This window comes from Mus pahari, chromosome 13 (genome assembly GCF_900095145.1).
Source record: "Mus pahari chromosome 13, PAHARI_EIJ_v1.1, whole genome shotgun sequence".
Classification (NCBI taxonomy): domain Eukaryota; kingdom Metazoa; phylum Chordata; class Mammalia; order Rodentia; family Muridae; genus Mus; species Mus pahari.
This window is the reverse complement of record NC_034602.1, coordinates 56,852,693-56,875,338: the sequence shown is the minus strand read 5'-3', so window position 1 is coordinate 56,875,338 and position 22,646 is coordinate 56,852,693. Positions and strand designations below refer to the sequence as shown.

Sequence of the window (22,646 nt, the reverse complement as noted above, 5' to 3'; positions counted from 1 at the left end):
TGTGTGTGTGTGTGTGTGTGTGTGTTTGTGTGTGTGTGTGTGTTTGTGTTGCTGGGGATCAAACCCCAGGGTCTGAGGCAAACATTACCTGCTGAGCTGCATCCCCTAACCACCAACCTGTGCAGTTCTGAAGAAGTATTTTGTATGGGTCACTATTTCTTTAGTTTGGGCTTTGAAAGGAAAGGAAAGGCTGAACTGGACCCTTGAAAGAAACAAAGTTTCCGGGTTGAGAATATAGCCTGGTGGTGCATCACTCACGTAGCATGCATGTCTCTAGATTTAATCCCCCCACCCCACCCAAAAAATAAATTTATGAGAGGTATAACAGTGTCTTTGATTTTAAAATAATCTAGCTCTGGGCAACTAGATTTGCTTAAGTCTCCTGGAAGCACTCACTCTTAATTTTTGGTTCCTTTTTAAAATATCAGTCTTACTTTCTCCTTTTGGAAGAAGACATAGGAAAGTGAGCCACTGCCTCCAGTTACAGATCATCACAGGTGCCTTCCACCAAGCCCCCCTCGCCCTTCCTGCTTACACAGGCTTTGGTTTTGTTGGTTTGCTGGCTGGCTGTTTTTAGATAGTCAAAGAAATTGGAATGGCGCCTGTGTATTAAGTGGCATAAAGGAGCCATTGCTGGCTTTGTTGGGTGACAATCTTGTTGTTGTTTTCATCGCAAAGGTGAAAACACAAAATCAAACACCGTACTCAGCTCCTCACATGTATTTACTTGTGGAGAGGCAGGGCGCATGCCGTGCGCCGTTTATGGAGGTCAGAGGAAGATTGGCCCAAGCTGAGTCTCTGCTCCCATCTTGTGGGTTCCAGGAACTGAACTCAGGTCATCCGGCTGAGCTGCAGTGCCTTATCCCAGCTTCGACATCCAGGTGGCCCAGAATCTGAAACTTTGTATCAACATAATCTTACATTGAAGATTTCACACCAGGGAAATTCGTTCCATGCACAAAATTATTTAAAATGTTGTTTATTATTACCTTCTGTTATGTGTATGTGTATATGAATTATATGTGAAATGTTAATGACTTTCATATTTAAACTTGGGTCCTATTACCAACATTTATCATCATACCTATGCAAATATTCCAGACTAAAATATTCGCTATTTAAAATATTTTTGTTCCAAGCAATTTAGACAAGGGATGTTCAGTGCACAGGCACACACGTGTTCTTGCATGTGCAGGCACATGTGTGTATCCTTATCTAACAGACATGGTGACCCATTTGTAAGTGAAATAAATACAAATGCTTCTATCTCTCTAGTAATCAGCGACAGCAAGTGAGGAAAGAGGGTGATGGATGACATAAGATTGGAAAGTGTGCTGGAGGGATGGCTCAGTGGTTAGGACCTCTGCCTACTCTTCCAGAGGACCCAGGTTCAATTCTCAGCACCCACGTGGCAGCTCACTGAATGTCTCCCTTTCCGGAGGATTCGACACCCTCAGCACAGACATTCACACATACGTATAGGCCACAAACATCAGTACACATGGAATAAAGAAAGATTTTTAAACAACTGAAGACATATTGAAGTTGAGTGTTGGATATGTGGAAGGATGTTAAGTTTCCTTTCTGGTTTTGTGTTTGGTTCAAAAAATTTAAATTAAACATTATTTTTTAAACAGATTGGTGAGGTGGCCTAGTGGGTGAAGACATCTGCCATCAAGTCTGACAACCTGAGTTTGATCCCAGGATCCACATGTCCAGAGGGGAGAACCCACTCCCATAAGATGTCCTCAGGCCTCTACACACACATTCCCTAACATAGCATGTGCAGTGACTTCCCGTCCCCAACAAATAGATTTAAAAAAATAATAAGTTGTAAGGTTTTCAACAGTAGGGTCTTTTATTATAAGTATCACCAATAATAATAAAAGTATCCTTGCCTTAAGTCCACAGTCCTCCTGTCTCGGCCTCCCAAGTACTGTGATTACAGGCCTGTGTTAACACTGCCTGGTTGCTCTAATGACTTCCGTAAAGTGTTTGGAGGAATGCTGTTAGGACATTAGGTGACAAGTGACTGAGACAAACATGCACGAGCTCAGAACATGTGCCCTCCAGGTGGAAGCCATCACCCTGGTTAAGGATCCTAAAGTAAAAACCTTGTGATTCAAGTCCAACCTGCTTTGTGTCTCAGTGAATTGTGAGCCAATGGTACTCAGGCTCTTTTTTAAATTTCCTAAGTCTCCAGCTTTTCCCAGCCAAACGAGATGGTCATCGTTTCTTAAAGACTCTTATGAATTCTTCTTGGGAGGATATTAACTCCTTTCTTGATTAAATGCATTGTCAATATTTGTTTAATATGTGCGCATATGTTTTAGGAAATTCCCCTGATTACTGACACTCCCTCATACTGAACAACCTCTAGTCTGTAGGTAACAAGTCCCCCACTGTGGAAAGAAATTCAGTGTGTCGAAAGGACCAAAAGGTCATCAGCGTCAACCCACTCACTTCCCCCACAAGGAAGCCAAGAGTTACAGAAAGCAGTTCAGCTGCCACCGACTTCCACGCCCAGAATGGAACTTGCTGAGTCAGCACATTTTCCATCGGCTGGGCGTGTTTCAAATGCTCCCTGACTTTTCTTTCCTATTTAAGCACAGAGCTCATAAAGCTAGCTACTAATGCCTCCAAATCATTCATTCTAAATTAACCAATTCCCCCCCCACACACACATCTCTCCAAGGAAAAGAGTCTACCTCACAAAAGTGACCCTTTTCACTCAAAAAGGTGCTCCCAATTCTAATATGAAGTTATTTCTCCAGCTATTCCCTCTCTTTACAGACAGATCATTTCTCTTTCAGGTAATGGTTACCATAAGTCCTTTAGAACTCGGACAAACCCTTAATTAACTCTTGGTGGGCCTCTTCGCCCTGAGAAGAGAGCGGTGATTTTGGTTAGTGAGAACATCTAACATCACGAATCTGTGGAGGACCCAGGTGCAGAGGCTGAGGGCCTGGTTAGATCCTCATCCCCCCCTGCTGATTAATAACATAACCTGAGGTGAGTCACAGAACTGGAGCCACAAAGCGTGGAGGATAACTGGGAGCCTGCATGACTCCTGAGTCATCTGAGAAGACGCTATTATCCCACACCAAGCTGAATGCTCGACCTTTGGCAAGGAATTATAAAACACCAGCACTTGCCAGACGTTGTTTTAAGTGCTTTACAAAAAATTGCCTCCTTTGATGGCAACTGTATCCTGCTGTCAGCTCCACTCTCCCCTCAGTTTACAGAGGGGACAGTAAATAAGACACAGAGATGTAATGAGCCTTGCCCAAGATGACAAGCTAGTGTGAGGTAGACTGCTGGGATCTGGACACACGGCAGTGAGCTGAGGAGACCAACATCAGTCTCTCTGTCCCCTCCAGTTCCTGTGCCCCCTTGAGTCAGGCCTGCCTACCCCTGTAACCTTAATAAAACTAAGATACAAAATAACGGCAGTGTGGAGAGGGAGTATCAGAATGACATTCTGCATGTGTGAGAGATTTCTTCCTTATTCCAAACACATTGGCCGACTGGTCATAGCGTCAAGCAAGCTGGAAGAGATAATTGGTTATGATAGAGCAGCTAATTATCATGCACGTGGGAAGCAGGATGTATATGCCGAGCTATACAGCATTGTAGAGAGCTTTGTACAAGGTCACTTCTCAGCTAAAGCCCAGCCGAGGCCAGCCACCTGTCTTCATCTGGAGAACACAGGTGGCTGAACACAGGCCATCCCTGAACACAGGTGGCTGAACACAGGCCATCCCTGAACACAGGTGGCTGGCCCTTTCCACCCGCACCCCTAACTGACCCTTTATACACCCTATTTCTGAAGCAATAAAGTAGACTCACTTCGTTGCAATGTCTCTGGAGGTCACTCTGCCACACTCAGCCTTCCAAACCCTGTTCCCTTTGTCCTCTCAGGCTGGTGGCCAATAGCATCCGAGGAGAAAGGGGCGGCACACTTATCAATTAAAATACAAAATTTCAAGAGGTACTCTGGAAGACCAGGATTCAGGTAACTCTAGATCAGCTTCCTTGTCACTACAGCTGCCCTGTTCTCATCAGGGAATTCTGAATCTGCACACACTATAAAGAACTTACTCAGACAGGCATGGTGGCACCCATTCATAACGCCAACACTTGAGAGTCTGAGGCAGGAGGATTGACATGACTTTGGGACCTGCCTGGTCTAGTACTTGTGAGCGAGGCTACACAGCAAGACCTTACCTCAGTAAAGAGGAAGGAAAAGAAATGAAAGGGAAGAGGGGTGGGAGGGGGAGAGGGGTAAGGAGAGAAGGAGGAAGGGAGCATGTGGGGGAGGGGGGAGAAAAGAGAAGAGAGGAGCAGGAAAGAAAAGAACTCAGTCTGACTTCATCACTGCCAGAGCACAGTGATCAGTCAAGAGGACTCTTTACCTTATTACCTTGTTCACCCCACTCTTTCTATATCTACCAAAAGTTTAAACGCAGACACCTTCTAACCAGCAGCTCTATTCTCTGAACACACTGTGCTGGAATATTCACGCACGTAGTAGAGGCAGGTGAGAATGTCCATTGCTGCAGCACTTGCAACAGCAACACAATAAATAAGTACACTAAAGTGAATGGTCCATGAAGAGGGAGTGATTAGACGAACAATGCCATACCCACAGAATGGACTGTCACAGGGCAGGCAGGCAGGCACACACACACACACACACACACACACACACAGAGTCAAATCGCTCTCTGTGCACTGCTCAGCAGTGTACACTATGCACGCAGAATCAAGTTCTTGGCTTGGTAAAGGGTTCTTCCTTCCCATTCATATAGAATTAAATGTGCAGATACAACCCAGTGGTTCTAGTGAGAGCCAGCTTCCCTTGTCCAAAAGAACACTGAGCCAGGCAGAGCAAAAGGTATATGTGGGTAAAAGCCCTTGCTCTCATCAATAAGAGGCCACTCTAGCCTGCTGGAGGTTCTTACCTCACCTTACCCTTGCCCCTCTGGAGAGCACACCTGGTAGGTGCATGGCTGCCAAGCTTTAAATTGCCTGATCCTTAAATCCTCTCTAAGTGAGAGAAGAGTCAGGAGAGAACACGAGATCCTGGAGCTGTCTTAGGAGTTTTAAACCTTCCTTTGGAATACAGACACAAGTCCTTTTTATATGGATTGCATCATAGACATAGTCCACAGCTATGCAATTAAATGTCTCCCTCGATGCTCAGCTGAAAGGCCAAGAAACTGAGACGTGAAGTTGTTGAATCTGTGAAGCCACTGGGGCACCTCTGTGTAGGGCTCTTCTTTTCTTCTTTTAATGGCTTAATTTATTGCTTATACATATATAATGCTCTATTAACATTAACTTAAACATTCACAGAAGTCTCAAAAAATTAGGACCATCTACCTTTAAGTGGCTTTCACCGAAAATTGGCCTAATGGGATCAGAAGGTAATGAAGAAAATGTCAATGAGTGAGATCCTGAGGGTACCACTGGAACTAGATCCTGGAGTAGAGAGGACGAGAGGAATGTGGACCATGACCAAACAGAGGAAGTGGCCCTAAGCCAGGTGAGCAAGTGGGAAAGCCTGCATAGGCAGTTGGAGCCAGGTGAGCGTGTGGGAAAGCCTGCATAGGCAGGTGGAGACGGTGTCTGAAGCTCAGGCTGGGGGTGACACCTGAGCAGATTTGTGGCCTGGTTTTAGCATTGCAGGTACCTTCTCTCTGCGTCTCTTCTGGTCTGTCTCTACAGCATTGACTGGAGACCCCCAAACCCTCCTACCCTTTCCCACCTTGGTATCCTTGACTATGCTGCCCTCCCTTCCTCCTTCTTCTGGCATTAAAGACACTCGCCACCTCGCCCAGCTGGACAGTCACTTTCAAGGAAGTATGGCCCAGGAGACTTGAGCCAGGGTGGGATGGGCTAGAAAAATGGCTTCGGACAAGCCCAGGGACATGACCACAGGGACATGACCATCTCCCATCCTCTTCAGCACTGCCTCGTCTGCTGGAAAATCCAGGCAAATAACTTTTCGAAGGCAATACAGAGTACACAAAATCATTTAAAAATCATATCAGTGTATGTACTGCCACTGAAAGCAGGAGTGACAAAAGTTGAAGAAGAGGTGGTGTCCTGTTCTCCCATTTCTGACACTCCTGCTATGTAAGGAGAACCTTCCTGACTATACATGCTTCAATCTGAGAGAAAGCCTCAGGTATTTTATTATAGTACCAGACAGACTACGGACTATACAAAAGACGCCACCATGCCCATTCAACCCATATCCACTGAGGATATTCAATAGTTTGCATTATTGCAATATTGCTACCATGAGGAACCAAGAATTCGCCCCAGTATTCTGTGTTTTGTTCTCTCGAGCTTCTAACTCAGAGGAACTAGCGGAGAGAAAAATCCCAACAGAGAAACACAGGGCTGCCCTGCTAAGACCAGTCGCTGCTCTTAGGAACCACATGGAATTCTTGCCTCTATCACTTCTGATCAGGGTGCCACAGTAAACTATGGCCTAGAACATATTGCTCCAGGCCTTCCGAAGCATATCCCACCACGGGCTTATTTCTTTCAGAGACTTTGTTACTGTTGTTACGTTTTGTATGATTAAGTCTTACCCAGTAAGAGTAAACCTGAAAATCCTTTCGATGGGATCTTCTGTTTTATTTCCAACCTGGCCCAAGTTAGGTGAGTGTGTGTGTGTATGTGTGTGTGTGTTTATTTGTGTTCAGGTACTAGAACAGTGAGAACCGCACATGGCGTTTTTCAGAAACGAGGTCCAAAGCATCCCTGTTATCTGGGGTCTAGCTTGAGCGGGGCAGAGTCCATTCCCTCCTCTGTATCTCATGGTGCACATGATTTAGAGGCTTCTTCTCTCCATCACATGGAAACCTGTTCTCATTCTTCCTCCTTTATGTGTCTTCTTCCTGGATGAATTCCAGGGTCTCCTTGGCCGGCTTATCACTGCTATTTTGTGCACGGACCAGAATATTCTGGGCCCCTGGTTTTTAAGTATTACAGACCAGAATCTAACCAGTTACCCCAGAGAAGAGGAGAAAAAGAAGTCACATCAAGTATGCAGGAGGGGACCACCTTATAAGAAGGTACCTGCCTGCCTAGGGTGACATGGGGTACTGAAAGAACATCCTCCACAGCAAACATGGACCTCCATTAATGAGGTAGAAGGTCAAGTTTTTCACAGTCCACTGTACTTCTGGTCCCAGGCTCTCCTCAAAGCCAATCTCACTGGAAGAAAAAATTACCCACGTGAACCATGCAAACAAATTCATTTATACACCAGAATGGGACACCAGGAGACTGCTTCCTGATTCCATTTCTGAACACTCCCCATTTGAGTACCCCTATAGCAAACCAGTCACAACTGACCTTTAAACTGTCTCCAAAAAGTCAAGGGCTGGGGGGGGGGGGACTTGACATATCTTGACAGTTAGTGGAATTGGGTGGGTATATATGACTTTTCCCCAGCATTCTGATATTTTAATCTATTTGTAAGTATAATTCTTACATCCAGACACATTTTTATATTTAAATGTTTCAAGGGCCTGTTAAAACTTTATTAGCCTAGAAGGATTTTTTGTTTCTTTGGTTTAGTATCCTTTGGTTTGGTTTAGTTTGGTTGCTGTTGTTGTTTTTTTGAGACAGAGTTTCTCTAAGTGTCCTGGACCTCATTCTGTAGACCAGGCTAGCCTCAAACTCAGATATCTGCCTGCCTCTGCCTTCTAAGTGCTGGGCTTAAAGGCGTGCGCCACCACTGCCTGACTTAGCCTAGAAGTTTTAAAAATGAAAAGTCAAGGACAGTTTTTCATAGTAATATAGTAATGAATTTTTTTTTTTTTTTTTTGGTTTTTTCGAGACAGGGTTTTTCTGTATAGCCCTGGCTGTCCTGGAACTCACTCTGTAGACCAGGATGGCCTCGAACTCAGAAATCTGCTTGCCTCTGCCTCCCGAGTGCTGGGATTAAAGGTGTGCGCCACCACGCCCAGCATAGTAATGAATTTTTAATTACATTTATTTATTTGTTTGTTTATCTTGTGGCTAATTTCCCCCTCCCACCACGTGGGTCCTGGGAATTGAACTCAGATCATCAGACTTGGTGGCAGGTGCCTTCTTACCCACTGAGCCATCTTGCCAGCCCCATACTTCGTATTGATATTTCAGTTTAGCACACACAGGAAAGAGCTTCCTCATGGCATCTTCAAATATCTATGTGCCCTTATCCGTCACTCTCTTCCACTCCAGCCTCACTTCACCAGCTGCTTGTCCTCAGCTGTATTAACATTTTGGAATAATGCAACTTTAAAAAAAAAACAATGATGACAACAATATTCTCACTGTTCCAGTGTCCTTTTCCACCCTTTAAAGGCACATTCACAAGGCCAACAGAAACGGCATGCCAACAGCATAATTAACATCTGATACTCCCTTACCTATTCATTTTTCTATTTTTTTCCTCCAAAACAATTTATTTTTTTTAATTAGTGGTCATGGGATATTTGTATAGTAAAAATATCACTAGTTCTTTATCTGAAATTCAGATATTTAGCTGGCCTCTGGTGTTTTATTTGCAAGCTGTAACACCTCTAGTTAAGTTAGAAAGGGAGAACCTAGTCAAGATCGAAGACAACCTGAAGCTGGGTGCTTTTGCAATTTCAAGGCCTGCCTGCATACAGAGAATACATGGATTAAATTTTGCTTTGACACCAGGAGCAAGTTACCATCTCTGGACTTAGTTTTATCATGGTGTGAAACAAGAGGATTTCATCCCAGGTCAAAATGCCAGGAGGACCTAGGAGGGGGTGTGTGTTATTTATTTCAGTTCCTAGAAATACAGCTATGCCCTGCAGGTCTGTCTGTAATGGGCTGCATACCCAAGGATGGCTCCATTGCATTATAGCATCTGTGATGTCATCGCTGCCCCCACTCCTATCCAGTACTAAAGATGGAACCTAGAGATTTGAACAAGCTAGGCAGGCATTCTACCACTGAACTTTGCCCTCAGCTCTCTTTGTTTTCATTTCATTTTATTTTTATTTTTATTTTATTTTTGAGCCAGGGATTTAAACTAAGCTGTCCAGGCAGGCTTTGAACTCACTCTGGCCCAGACAGGTCTTGAGTTAAAATTCTCCCATCACAGTCTCCTGCAATTATAAGCTATGTCACCATGTCCAGTTTAGTAGCTGACTTGATTTATGTCAGTACACTTTATAAAGTTTACACAGTGACTAAATTAAGGAAACATTTTCTAGAACCTGCCTATGGCATTAAATGACATGTGGCATTTCTTTCAAACAGCCATTCTTCTAAAAGCAAACACAGTAAAACAAGGAATTTTAGCCCATTTAAACATCCAAGTACATAAGCCCAGCTGCTACACACTACACTATTTATTCAGTGTCTAGAAAGTTCTAGACCATGATGCAGGCACTTTCATGTTAGCTCATTTTCTCGTCACAATAATCTCATATGGTAGAAAATACCCCAAATTTATAGACCTACTGGCCAAGACACAAAGGGAAATGTATAGCCTCTAATTACATTCACTGTTAATTGGACCAGAGCTACAGTCCTGAGCATAACATCATCCCACCTTCCCACCAACTCCTCCTACATAGAGGGGCAAGAACCGGGAGGCAGGGCAGGGCAGGTGAATAGGTTTTTACTCTAGCCAGGCTATCTAGCACTCGTGTGTGTGTGTGTGTGTGTGTGTGTGTGTGTGTGTTCCCTATAGCCTTGAACTCACAACAATCCTCCGGTCTCAGCTTCTCAAATGCTGAGATTATAAATGTGTAAACACTCAGCTTAGAGCTTTAGAGTTTTATGTAGCCGTGAGCTATACCTATGATGGTAGACGTAACTATAGTAAGACACAAATAAAGTAGGGTGTAAAACAGTGCTCCAACCACCTATGGCTTCCATTTTGTCTACTGATGTCTGTACATTTTATCTTGTTTAAACAACTTTTCTTAGTTACTTGCTTTACACACAGCACTCGCTGGTCATGGTAGCCCCAGCTTGCCTGGGATTCCACTGACTGTGGAGATGAGATACAAATTCTGCTGCTGGGGAAGAAAAAAATGGAGACAGGAGATGCACCCATTAAATAGGTGCATCAAAGAAGAAACCAGACTGGAAATGGAATGGGATGGATGGGGTCAAGATGCTTAGGCGAGGACTTATGGAGGAAGCTGGACTCCAGAGAAGGATATTAAAGATTGGAGAGGAAGCAATGAAGACTGCTAACGGCTGAAACCACTCAAGTGGCACACAGGAAGTGGCACTGAATAAAATCTGGAAAGGAGTCTCACAAAGCAGAAAGAGGGGAAAGTGCAAAGGCCTGGAGAAGTAGCAAGTATGTGTCTGGGGACCATGCAGATCACTCTACTGTACCCCAGACTAGAGCTGAAGAAGTAACAGGAAACGAGGAGGAGAAGATCTGCCTGCTGGGATGGCCGGGTGGCTCAGTGGTAAAGCACACAGCACACAGGTGCTAGCACGAGAATCCCAGCACCCATACAGGTGACAAGAAGCGTAGTGACCTGCCTGTAATCTCGGCCTGGGGATGTAGAGACAGGTGATCCCTACAGCCATCTAACCCAGCTAAATCAGTGAGCGCTGGATTCAAGCAAGAGATTCTGCCTCAATAGACAAGGCGAAGAGTGACGGGGGAAGGCATCCAGTGTCAACTTCTGGCCTAAACACACACATGAATGTGCATACACATACACACCTAAACATACACATGTGTGTGCATGCATACACACACACACCTAATCACACATGTGTGTACATGCATACACACACAAACCTACCATGCCTATACACACATGCACAGCACACATATACACATGCTTAAACATATACATATATGTACATACATACACACACAAACCCACATGCCTATATACACATGCACAGCACACACACACACACACACACACACATCCATATGTCTATACACACACGTGCACAGAATTAAATATGTATGGTTCCTTTGAGAAATTTCTGACATGTGATGAAATTAGAAATATTCAGCTGTATTCATCATTTGAAAATTTTGTTTTGCTTAAATTCCAAAACTAGCTACAGAGATATACAGCTAGCAATAAATTCTCTAACTTTAAAAATATAGACTCACCAACCTATTAACTCCAATACCCTTCATTAGAAGTGGTTTCTGTACATATCAAGGTATAAGACCCAAGAACCTTAGATTCCTCTAACCTAAGATCCTCAGAATTTTAAAAGATAAGATATAGACATATAGATTTTAAAGCATTAATTTTCTTCAAAGTGTCACAGTAGTTTTTACATGATAACTGCGTCTTGCTATGATAATTGGCTGTTTTAATAATGCGGTGAGTACTTCAGAGACAACAATCATTCTCAAAATTGACAAAGAAAAGAAAAAAAAAAAAAAAAAAGAAAGAAACTGTAACTGGTGAATCACATAGTGGTGGAGCTATCCACCTGTTGAAAAAGAAAACCAGGCAGCCATGATCAAATTCAACAGTAAAACAGAATCAATACATGTAGAAAATAAATTTGAAGTGCAAGAATTTCAGTCATCCAAAGAAAGAACAACTACGTCCAAAAAGCTTAAAATGTGAGGTTAGTTTGTCACAGGTCAAACAAACAAAAACATGAACTTGAGTTGAAAAATTCTGGTGTTTTTTTTTTTTTCTTTCTTTCTTGATTACAATATTGAAAACTAACCATCTAATCTTAAATTGAAACCACGGACATCTCACCCCTGTTGGAAGAGAAATTAACCTTTCTCCCAGATACGCGGGTAATAGGTCTTTCCCAGGTCAGATGGCAGAACTTGGGGAAATCCAAAGCCATCAATCTGGTTTGGAACTTTCTATCTAAATTTTATGCAGGCCTCTGTGCTATCCACATTATGTTCACAGCTCTAGAATTTAATATTAATATTGCCACATCTTCCCTTTTAATTACTTTCCTGGAGACACAGATAAAGAGAAGAAGAGAGGCATTGGATAGACAGCCAAATTCTCCCTTTAATTCAAATGCTCTCTCTGAGAGTTAGCAGGGCATGGGGGCAGGGGTGTTCTCTTACACTGGGAAGCAACATTGGGATTCTCCCTTATGGGCTCTGTACACCTTGGAGTGAAGACCCTGGAGTAATAGGGATTTCAGTAAACCAAATCTTACAGGTTGCAAAAGCATATTCTTGTGTCCTTGTATTAAAAAGCATATGTCGCATTTGTGACTGTAGATGGGCACTACTATTACGAATCTACATTTACTATTAGGTCTTAAAGCCAACAGTACTGTAGATATTTCTCTGATACAGCCAGAGAATCGAGATACAGGAGCGAAATAACAACATTGTCTTAGCAGATAGAGGAAACTGTGGCACTGCCAATGTGTACGGGTTTTCTGGCTGAACTCCTATTTTCTGTACAGACATCTAGTGCCGTCTATCCCCTCAGCATGACCAGAGGAAGAGATGCCATCAACATTAAGTGAGCCAGTTACTGTCCAAAGATACTGGAAAGTCAGGTTTTATCTGAAGAAAAGTATTATAAAGCAAATTATACAAAACCCTCTGAGGGGGTTTGTTGCTGACAGAAATAGCTTTAGTCATTTAAATTTGATTCTAAATATCTGCTTTCCCTTTCCTTGCTGAGGAGGGCTGATCCCACATGTTCTTAGACTTCCCCACCATGGCAGGCATTGCCTGCAGCACATGGTTGGAATAAAGCTAATAGGAAGTCTTGTGGCAACTAAGAACAGAATACAAGAGAAGGAGGCAGAAAAGGATCCACCACGGGGAGGTATATATCCTTAGAGGAATCTCAAGCAGGAGGATGGGCCTGGAAGGGGAGGGGGGAGACAAAGGAGGGAGGGAGAGGAGCCAGCTTTGCAGTAACAAAGGGCTCTACCAGGGAGCTAAGGGTGAAGCTGAGCCGGTGGTGTAAGGAGAATGTTCCTTGGCCAACATTGGTCTGATGAGCCTTCCTCAATTGAAAGTACTGTTTACTGAGAATGCATTAGGTAGCATGCTAGCATCCTTGCTTATCCAACACATGCCGACATGCTCAGAACGCTAGCATCTGCCTGTGCCTGGGCACAGGCTCCTAACTTGAAGACTATTTCATAGTAAAGTGTTGAGCATCTTATGTGACTTAGGGACTATGATTCTGAAGAGGAAAGGCGGAACAGGTCTACGAGCACCACTGGAAAATCAGAACTGTTATAAAGTCTAACCATCGGAAGTCTGCTCTGGGGTAGTGCATGCTGAGGTGGGCTGTAAGCGGGGGAAGGGGGGTTATGGGACACAACACCATTACTCTGATACATACAGAACTTGGCACAAAACCTAACCATGGGGCTACAATGATTAAAGCAGTAAGAGAAGGCAGGCTACACGCCTTACATGAACACATCTGTTAGAGATTTTCATCTTCTACCTCAAAGATAGGTATACAGTTCTCATACTACCCCAGAAAACGAGAATCTTGACTCATATTTCATAAATCCATAGGTAGTTTCACATACTTGGTCTCTGGAGGGTTGAGAAAGGGTTCCCTCCCCTCCCCACCCCACCCCCAGCCTGCAATCCACCCTATGACATCATCTTATGGCTTTCAGCAGAGCTGGCTAGTTAAAGCATGTGGATTTGGGGTAAGTGTCTCTCTGCTGAGAAAAGACTAGAAGAGGCTTGAGTTTTCAACCAACACACACAGTTCCCCGGACTACAGGCTCTCAAACCCGCAATGGCCAAAGGGGCATCTGTGGTCAAAAGGCTGTACAGGGGAAAGGCACATTGGTGATTTGATTGCATGTCTGTCTGTATGAGGGTGTCAGTGCCCCTGGAACAGGAAGTTACAGACAGTTGTGAGCTGCCATGTAGGTGGTGGGGATTGAACCCGGATCCTCTGAAAGAGCAGCCAGCACTCTTAACCACTGAGCCATCTCTCCAGCCCCCAATTCAGAAGAATTTATCTTTTCCAGTATCCATCCTCATTTTTTTTTAATCAAAACTGAACTATTCCTAGATACAGCTGTGGCCTCTGAAACCATCACCCGTCCCTCTCCTGGGGAAGTGCTCTCGGCTGCTCTCATTGTGTCTTCACCAGTCCCATTGCTTCTCTCCCTCCCATCAGAACTTTATTCTTCTGAGAGTGAGGAGTGGGCTCAAAGATGTTCTAAGCACTTATTACAGTGTTCCCCTCAATACTGTGGACCCTGGGCTCGTTGGCTCTCTTGGGTGAGTTTTTTGTTTGTTTGTTTGTTTGTTTTGTTTTGTTGTGCTATTGTTGCTGTTTGTTTGTTTATTTTGCTTTGCTTTGAGACAGTCTTGCAGTGAAGCTAAGCTAGGCTCCAACTCTCAAACCTCCTGCCTCAGCTTCCCAAATGCCAGGATTACAGGCATGCACCAGCATACCTGGCTCCCCTGGTCTTAGATTGAAGCCTCTCTGTGGGTTACTTCTCAGTCTACCCAAAGAAGCACTGTGTCCAGAAAGTGTTTAGGGTGTTTAGTTTATGGTGGCATTGGTCTTCTAGCCTACAGGATATTTGACGCTTGACTCGTCCTCAGAACCCAGTACTTCCTCCATTCTCAGATGCCCAAAGGAAACCTTCAGCTTCCACAACACTGCGTGGCCCAGATCCAAACCCGCTTTACTATGTCCTGCCCGAAGGGCTTATCTCCAGCCATGCAGGTCAGAGGCAAGGCAAAGCCAGACCAGAAATCTCCACACCCCTTCTTACTTTCTCTAGTTTGTAAAAACATGCATGCACAGTTACTATAAGTGAAGTAAAAATAAATTCTATTTTAGCATTACAACATGCAAAATGCCTTCCTTCCTTCCTTCCTTCCTTCCTTCCTTTCTTTTGTCCAGGTATAATTTATTTTTTATTTTACTTTTATTTTGTGTGCACTGGCGATTTGTCTGCATGTATGTCTGTGTAAGGGTGTCAGATCTCCTGGAACTTGAGTTACACACTGTCATGCAGCTGCTAGGAATTGAACCTGTGTCCGCTGGAAGAACAGCTAGTACCCTTAACCACTGAGCCAGCTCTCCAACCTCAATGCCTTCATTTCAAATTTCTCATTCATCATAAAATCAGCATAGAAGTCAAACTTTTAATCATCTTTTTCTAAGCAGCTTACTGTGTTTGCTGCTTTGGTAAAAATAAACATCCCATGACTGATTTCTAGCTAAGGAGACAAGATCACTGAACCACAAGGACACGTAGCATAGAGTCACACAGTATCCATCACACAGATCAACAGTGCCAGCAACTTGAGCAGCTTCTGAAACTTCTGCATATACTACAGTCTGCTCTTGCAAGCTAGCACACATCAGCAAGGGTCTCAGTTGGCACTTCCCAAAAGCAATTTTTCTTCTCATGAAAGGTTCTGAAAAATTCACCTTATTCTTGTCTGTTCAACAAATGAGGATTTCTGTCAGCCTTATATGCAAATGACCAACAAAACATTTAAAAACGATAGGGCAATACTACGTCCCTTTGAACTTGATTAACCACCAACTTACTGAATGCATTTCACATCTACTTCCATGAATAAGGTCATATATGCACAGTACGCAGTTGCTACAACAATAAACTGAATGAATGACAACTTGTAGCTCTCAGGGGTGCAGTGAGAACCCCGCATCCTGTTACCTCACCAGGGGTACAGTGAGAAGCCTGGCGCCTGTTACCTCACCAGACTCGACCTTGGTTTTCTTTTCTAGGAAATGGGGAAGAAGCCGCTGCTGACTTCAGTTTTACCAGAAACCAAATGGCAAGATAAGAAGGTCCCAGCTTACACTAGAAGAAGCCATCACACATCAGTAATGCTCTGGAAATCTCTTCCCAAGTAACTCACTAGCACCCCATTCTATAGGAAAAGAAAGAGGGGGAAATGATCAGGCACTCTCTCCTTGATAGTAAATCTCTTCCTTGAGCTCTCCCAGAATAATACTGTATCGCTCTACATGCATACAACACTTTAGCAGTGGTTCTCAACCTGTGAGTCATGACCCCTTTGGGGGTCCCATATCAGATATTCACATTACGATTCATAACAGTAGCAAAATTGGGGTTATGGAGTAGCAACGAAAAAGTTTTGTGGTTGGGGGGGGGGGTCACCACAACGTGAGGAAGTGTATGAAAGAGCCACAGCATTAGGAAGGTTGAGAACCGCTGCTCTAGAGGTATTACAGACAGCACTTTATGAAAACAGGATTGAGCTAAAAATGCTCACGCCCTTAATCCAGTCACGTCACTCCCAGAAACTCATCTCACAACACAGAGAGACCAGTCAGGATCACCCCAGGTCTACCACGGTCTACCACCCCAGGTAGACCCCACGGTCTGCCACCCCAGGTAGACCCCACGGTCTGCCACCCCAGGTAGACCCCACGGTCTNCCACCCCAGGTAGACCCCACGGTCTGCCACCCCAGGTAGACCCCACGGTCTGCCACCCCAGGTAGACCCCACGGTCTACCACCCCAGGTAGACCCCACGGTCTGCCACCCTGGTGTTTGGGGACTGGTAAGAGAGAGCTTCGTTTAATGGCTCTCAGATCACCTTATGCAAAACAACTGGTTCCATGTCATTTTGGGGCCTGTATTTTTAATCACACGGATTCCTGGATGCCCTTTCCAGGGCTATGGTGAGACACGTAAAGTTCTCTGTGTGGTTCTGGTGTCCAGCCAGAACTAGACTCATCAACCTTACAACAGTCATCTGTCTCTCAGAACATCATGAAAGCTCCTACTGCAGATTGTCCAGAGATTGCTCAGAGCATTCAAGCTGGGGTGACAGGGCAGGTGAGGACCGGGGCCAGGTGCTTCTGGTACCCCATCCCCACCCCTCCATCAAAGGCTTCCTTCTCTCACTGATCACCTCAGTCTAATATTGCCACGCTGCCTCTCAATTCCCATTCAGGGTCCCCTTTCTGACTGCTGCCCTTCTCTCGCCAGAGCCTCTGGAACCACCTCCTTCACATTCTCAGAAGGTCTCTAGAAGGAAAGCATTATTGCTCTTCAACCAACCTTGACACAGAATTGAGAACCTGGCTTCATAATTAGCACATCAGCTGCACATGCACTCCTAAAAAGAAGGCTTTCTGATCCACATGAACCTGGAATCTGGGGGAAGGGAAAGCAGGAAGCTTTGAACCCAGGTTTTCAATGGCCCTAAGCATCCAGCCCCAAACCGCTACTTCAAGAACTCACAGTCAAAAGTAATCCAACTGAAGAACAGAGATGAGTTCTCAGCTGTATCATGCTAGCACTTCAACTAAAATATTGAGGTAATGTTGTTTGACTTATGTAGTCAAGAAGTAAGCATCTCTCTGTCCTGGATTCCAAGAACCTCTGTAATTCTGCCCACCACCTTCAGACACCCTTCCAGACACTCACAGCTGGAAGAGCTGGCATGGAAAGGCTTAAAACATCACTTTCAAATCTGTTCTCTTTTCTTCACATGTGAACACTATAAAATATCTAGAAACTCTGTTTCATCTATAGTTCATTCCCGGCCCTTTACCTGTCACACACCCCCCCCCCATTTCCCTTAAAAGGAACAATGTATTTAAAAAGGTAAGTTTGTAGAAAGCTTGCCCCCAGGCCAGCTCAGCTCTGTTTTGTTGTTGTTGTTTGTTTGTTTGTTCATTGTCCATAGCCAAATCCTTACAAGTTCTAAGGGCTGACCTTTGAGAGTTTATTGTAAGCTAGACACTACATTAAGCACTTTGTATAATTTTATCTCAACTGCAACCTTTTGGGGTAGTAATTTCCAGTTATTGCTACTGTTATTTAGAGGTCTCATATAATTTAATAACAACACAAAAAGGAACATTGTAGAATTTCAGTGACTTGTCCCCATGGCCCAGAAATAACAGAGCCAGGCTTCAACATGGGCCCCTGGACTCCAGTTTCCTGCTCATTTACCGTGGTTATAGATTCCAGTCTTTGTGGTCCAGGAATCACTATAACATGCTATCTCTCTAAGGGAATGTCTGTGGAAACAACTGTTACATGGCCCAAAGGGCTCACTCTCTTCGAAAGGGAAGCTCTTCAAGGTCAGAGACTTGCTTATCTGCCTAGTCAACCTCCCCAGAGGAAAGACGGATGATTGAAAGTCTTTAAATAGGAAAACAGACAGAGAGGCCCCCCAACCCCACCCCAGGCCTTTCTCTGCATCCACAATGGACTAAGGAACACGGCTAGAGGCCCGAGGGGTATCACAAAACAGTCCTAGGCACGCAGAAAGTGGCCCAAGGATGCAAAGCTGGTCGAGTCTCCCTGCAAATGGTTAAAAGGAAGCTTCGAAAACTACAGAATGTAGTCTCTTCTCATTCACCCCTCCAGCTGGCCCACACCCTGTCTTTCTCACCCTGTTCCGGCACTGGGTAAACCACTGGGCCAGTCTCTAACTGGGCCAGTCAGTCTCCTCTTTATGGAACATCCACATGGCCCTCCAAATCTACAACTACCTTCCCCTTCTCCATCAGCTAAGCCCCCATCCTTCCTAAGCCTCCATCCTTTTTAAGCATCCCCCCTCCTGAACATTCCAGCTCACTCCCAGAACCCTTCTCAAAACCCTACAGCCCTTAAAGCTTCTGTAACCCAGCCTCTTCTCCAACTGTTTCCTAACCTAGAACGGATTTCCTTTTATCTCTCTTCTCTCATGCACAGCTCCATCTTAGATCCGGTCGCTTGAACCCATCCGTCACAACTTTAATTTAGTAAAGTACCTAAAACCAGTGATTTTTTTTTTCCCAAGCTTTTGTTACTGTGAATGTTACAGCCCAGCCAATCTATTGGCAGTGCACAGCATGAAACCTTCTGAGAAACTAAATTTAATCTAGAAATGTACAGAAGGGGGCCATTGGGATTGAGAATAGCTAGATAGGAATTCTGGAATGTGGTTCTTATTTCGATTTTCTTTACCTAGCTAGCTAACTTTAAAGCTGCTCTCTGTGGATGCTGGAGGGCCCTTAGATTTCCTTCATCAAACACTGCTGCATGAAGTCTAAAGTCCCTACACAAGCAAGCTCTGACACGGCCAGCCCCAAGAACATATGGGAATACCTCAGAAACCAAGACTCAGTGGCACAGACCTGTAACCCCTGCACCTGGGAGGTGGAAGCAGAAGGGTCAGGAATTCAAGGCCACCCTTGACTTCCTATCAGCCAGCCCGACCTATCCAAGACCTCATCTCAAAACTAAAACAAAGCAAAATGGGAAGAAAACCAAAGTGTGTCTTGTTAGGACTCCGGAGAAAGGGTACGCGGCTCTCATCTCTGAGTTTGGTCTACGCTTCGCAACAAATTAAACAAGGTCATTACAATGTTCAGCCTTAAAAAAAAAAAAAAAAAAAAAAAACTTAACAAAACCACAAGAGATTCCTGGAACACCGGAGGAAAAAAAAAAAAAAAAGAAACATTTTTAAAGAGGCAAAGGTCTTACCTGTGGTAGAATGCCAAGTCTCAACACCAAAATGACTGACTCCGGAAGTCTAAGTAGCTCTCCACGCCATGTAAAAGCTAATGTAGCTCAAATCTATCGATGCTGAGAGTTCCTCCTGGGGTCTACCTCTCTTTCTCCTCCCCAAGGCTCCCAATGAGTCACTATTGCAAAAGCTGCAACACTGGACTGGTAGAGTCCAGCCCGAGGTGGTGGGCCACCTCGGTGTCGGAGGTGACCGAGGCAGACGAACACTCGGAAAGCGACAAAAGCGATTAGCAAGTTCCTGTGCAGAAGTGAGTTTCCTGTGGCTGGCTTCTCCACAGTGGGGTTTCGCCTGTGTGGGTTTAGGGGCGTGTGCGCATGTGCGTTTGTTTCGCTCCGTGAGCCTGTGAAACCTACCCAAGCAAGAGGCCGAATAGGGCTTTTGCAGCACGGCTGGTTTTCTGTTTGATTACCGTTTTATTCTTTCTGGATCGTTTCTCTCTCTCCATTCCCTCCCGTTTCCTCCCCCAAAGTCACCTACATACAAATGAGGGAAGGAAAGGGGGGGAAACTGGGATGACTCTTTCAGGAACTGAAACAAGAGAGGAAAATCAGTTTCACTGTCCTGCCTGGTCTCGGTTAACTTAAGCTTAAGTAAAAGCACTTAACTGAGAACTTTAACTTCCGGGCTGAGGATGGAGCCCGTGGGTACTCTACATGCTTGCCTGGCCCTGTGTGTGTGTGCCCCGTATTGAATAAAAACCATAGTTCCTGGCACACACCTGTTATCCCAACGGTCAGAAGGATCAGAAGTTCGAGGTTTCCCAGGTATGATGGCACCTGCCTTTAATTCCAGCACTCAAGAGGCTAAAGCAGGTGGAGTTCTGTGAGTTCAAGGCCAGCCTGGTCTACATAGAGAATTCTAGAACATCCAGAGCTGCACAGAGAGTCTCTGTCTCAAAAACAAACAAACAAACAAACAAACAAAAAACCATGTTATTGAAGGTCATCAAACTCAGACGCACTAGGAGTTCACCACCAGCCCAGCAGGAGACAGCCAGTGGGTTCTCAGGATCACTCTGCCCTATTAATAATGAGTGGCGTTGCCAGTATTAGTAACAATTTAAAAATGAACAGGCCGATGAGCATAGCGAAAGTCAAGTAACCGCTGCAGAGCAGCACCTGGGCGGGGAGGTACTAGACCCTGTGCTGTTTTCCGACCCCTCTGAGTTTCATTATTTGACTAAAAACACAACTGTACTTGTCCCTCCTGGCTGTGCCAGCCAGGTGTAGAGACCATCTGCAACAATGTAGCCCCATGGTCAAACTGCCTAAACCAGCCATTTGACTCTCCTGAAGTATTAACAGCCTCTCCCTCCCCTCGCATGCCCTCTCCCCTCCCCCCCTCCAAGTCCTGAATCACTGTAAATGCTACTGCCCAGGATGGTAACTTGCTCAAAATATCAGAGTGTCAAATAGGCAAACAGCAGAAAGACTTTAAGGCAGACATGAGATTGGATTAGCCAGGCAGTAGGTACTTTAAATGGGACTAAATGGCACATGTCTCTAATTCCAGCACTCTAGAGGCAGAGGCAGGCAAATCTCTGAGTTCCTGGCCAGCCTGGTCTACAGAGTGAGCTCCAGGACAGCCAGGGCTACACAGAGAAACCTGTCAGGAAGAAAGAAAGAGAAGGGAGGGTGGAAGGTCAATGTACTTGAGGCGTGGTATGGACAGAAGAAAGGAGACAACGATCAGGCTTACAAATAGACACACAGAAGCCTCTTTGAGGTCTCCCCCACCACCACCAGTAGCAACTTACTGGTAAAGTAGGAACTTAATCTCTAATGGACACACAGTCTCTCTCCAGAAAATTCCCTGTGGGAAGGTTGATTACCACTGGAACACTATTAGGTAGGCAAAGCACAAATAATTTGTTGGATAACTTCTTTCATTGCCTCTGAGTTTGTGTTTCTGAGGGTGAGGGCAGCTGCTACCTTTGCCAGATGAAATGAGTTAAAAACAAGAAATCTCTCAGGAGGGTGGAGTCGAAGGACCGGGAACTCAAGGGCATGTTGGGGTATACATAGAGCATTTTCAGGCCAGTCTGGTTTATGAGACTTGTGTTTTAAATTTAAATAAAGAAATGTATGTGTGTTGAAATGAGGTCAAGAAAAAGTGAATTAAAAAAAAAATCAAGCTTAAACAAGGGTTGGGTTCAAAAGGAAAGCGTCTGGCCCGTGGCTCTAAGTGTTCTGGCAGACAATACAAAGCAGAGAAACAGACATAGAAAACTCAGCACTCACTGGGTAAACATGTGTACATAGAACCGTGCTCAATGCTATAATCCCAGCGCTCACCAAGAATTCAAAGCCAGCCTGGGCTCCAGAGGGAGGCTGTTCCCCAAACACAAAAGCAAATAAGCAACACTAGTTACCTAGCTGGGGATGGTGGTCCTCTGGCTCCTGGGTGCTAAGACGGCATAGACACGTTGCCTCTGGATTACCACAGAGAGGAAGGAAACCGCCATCCTTAAGCAGCCTGCGCAATGAGTCCTCCTCCTCAGTCTCTCCTTGGCCAGGCTGATTTCATCTCGACACCCTAGGGACAGGTGTGACAGGGCAATGACATACCCTCTGTGTTTCACCAGGCTGTTCCAGTTCAATCCAGATGAAGACTGGCGTCAACTGCGCTTTGAGAAAAGCATCTCCAACGGTTTTTCTCACCCAGTTTCTGAAAGCTTTGGTACTCCAAAGCTTAAGAGTTCAAAATGATCTACCTGTGTGTGTGTGTGTGTGGGGGGGGGTGTCCTCAGGGTACCAGTGAGCTGGGCCTGCTCTTGGGAGGAAAGAGGAGTAGAACAAAGACAAGGAGTGGACCAAACCTCCTCCTCTAGGTGCTGCTTCTCTGAAGCCGAAGCAAGACGCGCCACAGCAGGATCTAGCCACTCCAGGCTTCGTCCTTTGCGTATGGTCTGCACTAGTGTGGCCACACACACTCCCAGGTCAGGCTGGGTTGAGTGTTTCCCAAGCTCCAGCACTCCCGCCCAGCCTGGAAGGAACGGAGAAGGTGGCACCCACATCTGGCTGCAAGGTTCCTCTTTCCTTTCCGACCATGCTTCCTATATGAGAGGCCTGCTCTCGCCTGGAGGAATCTCTCTCTCCCCCTCTCCCTCCCCCTCCCCCTTTCCCTCCCCCTCCCCCTC

At 45.0% G+C, this 22,646-nt stretch overlaps 1 protein-coding gene across 3 annotated transcripts in view; it reads right to left on the bottom strand.

Annotated features, from left to right (window-relative positions):
- Positions 1 to 22,131, bottom strand: part of Rhoh (ras homolog family member H) — a 29,637-nt gene extending 7,506 nt beyond the window's left edge. Inside the window, exons 1-2 of one of the 3 annotated variants that reach the window (XM_021211159.1) lie at positions 21,879 to 22,131; positions 20,226 to 20,395 (exon numbers count right to left, since the gene is read on the bottom strand). The gene's annotated coding sequence lies outside the window, so the exon portion shown is untranslated. Of the gene's footprint in view, positions 1 to 7,382; positions 7,386 to 19,461; positions 19,757 to 20,225; positions 20,396 to 20,466; positions 20,514 to 21,878 lie in introns of those variants that run through there. The other 2 variants (XM_021211160.1, XM_021211158.1) reach the window with 2 other exon arrangements.
- Between the last annotated feature and the right edge of the window lie 515 nt (positions 22,132 to 22,646).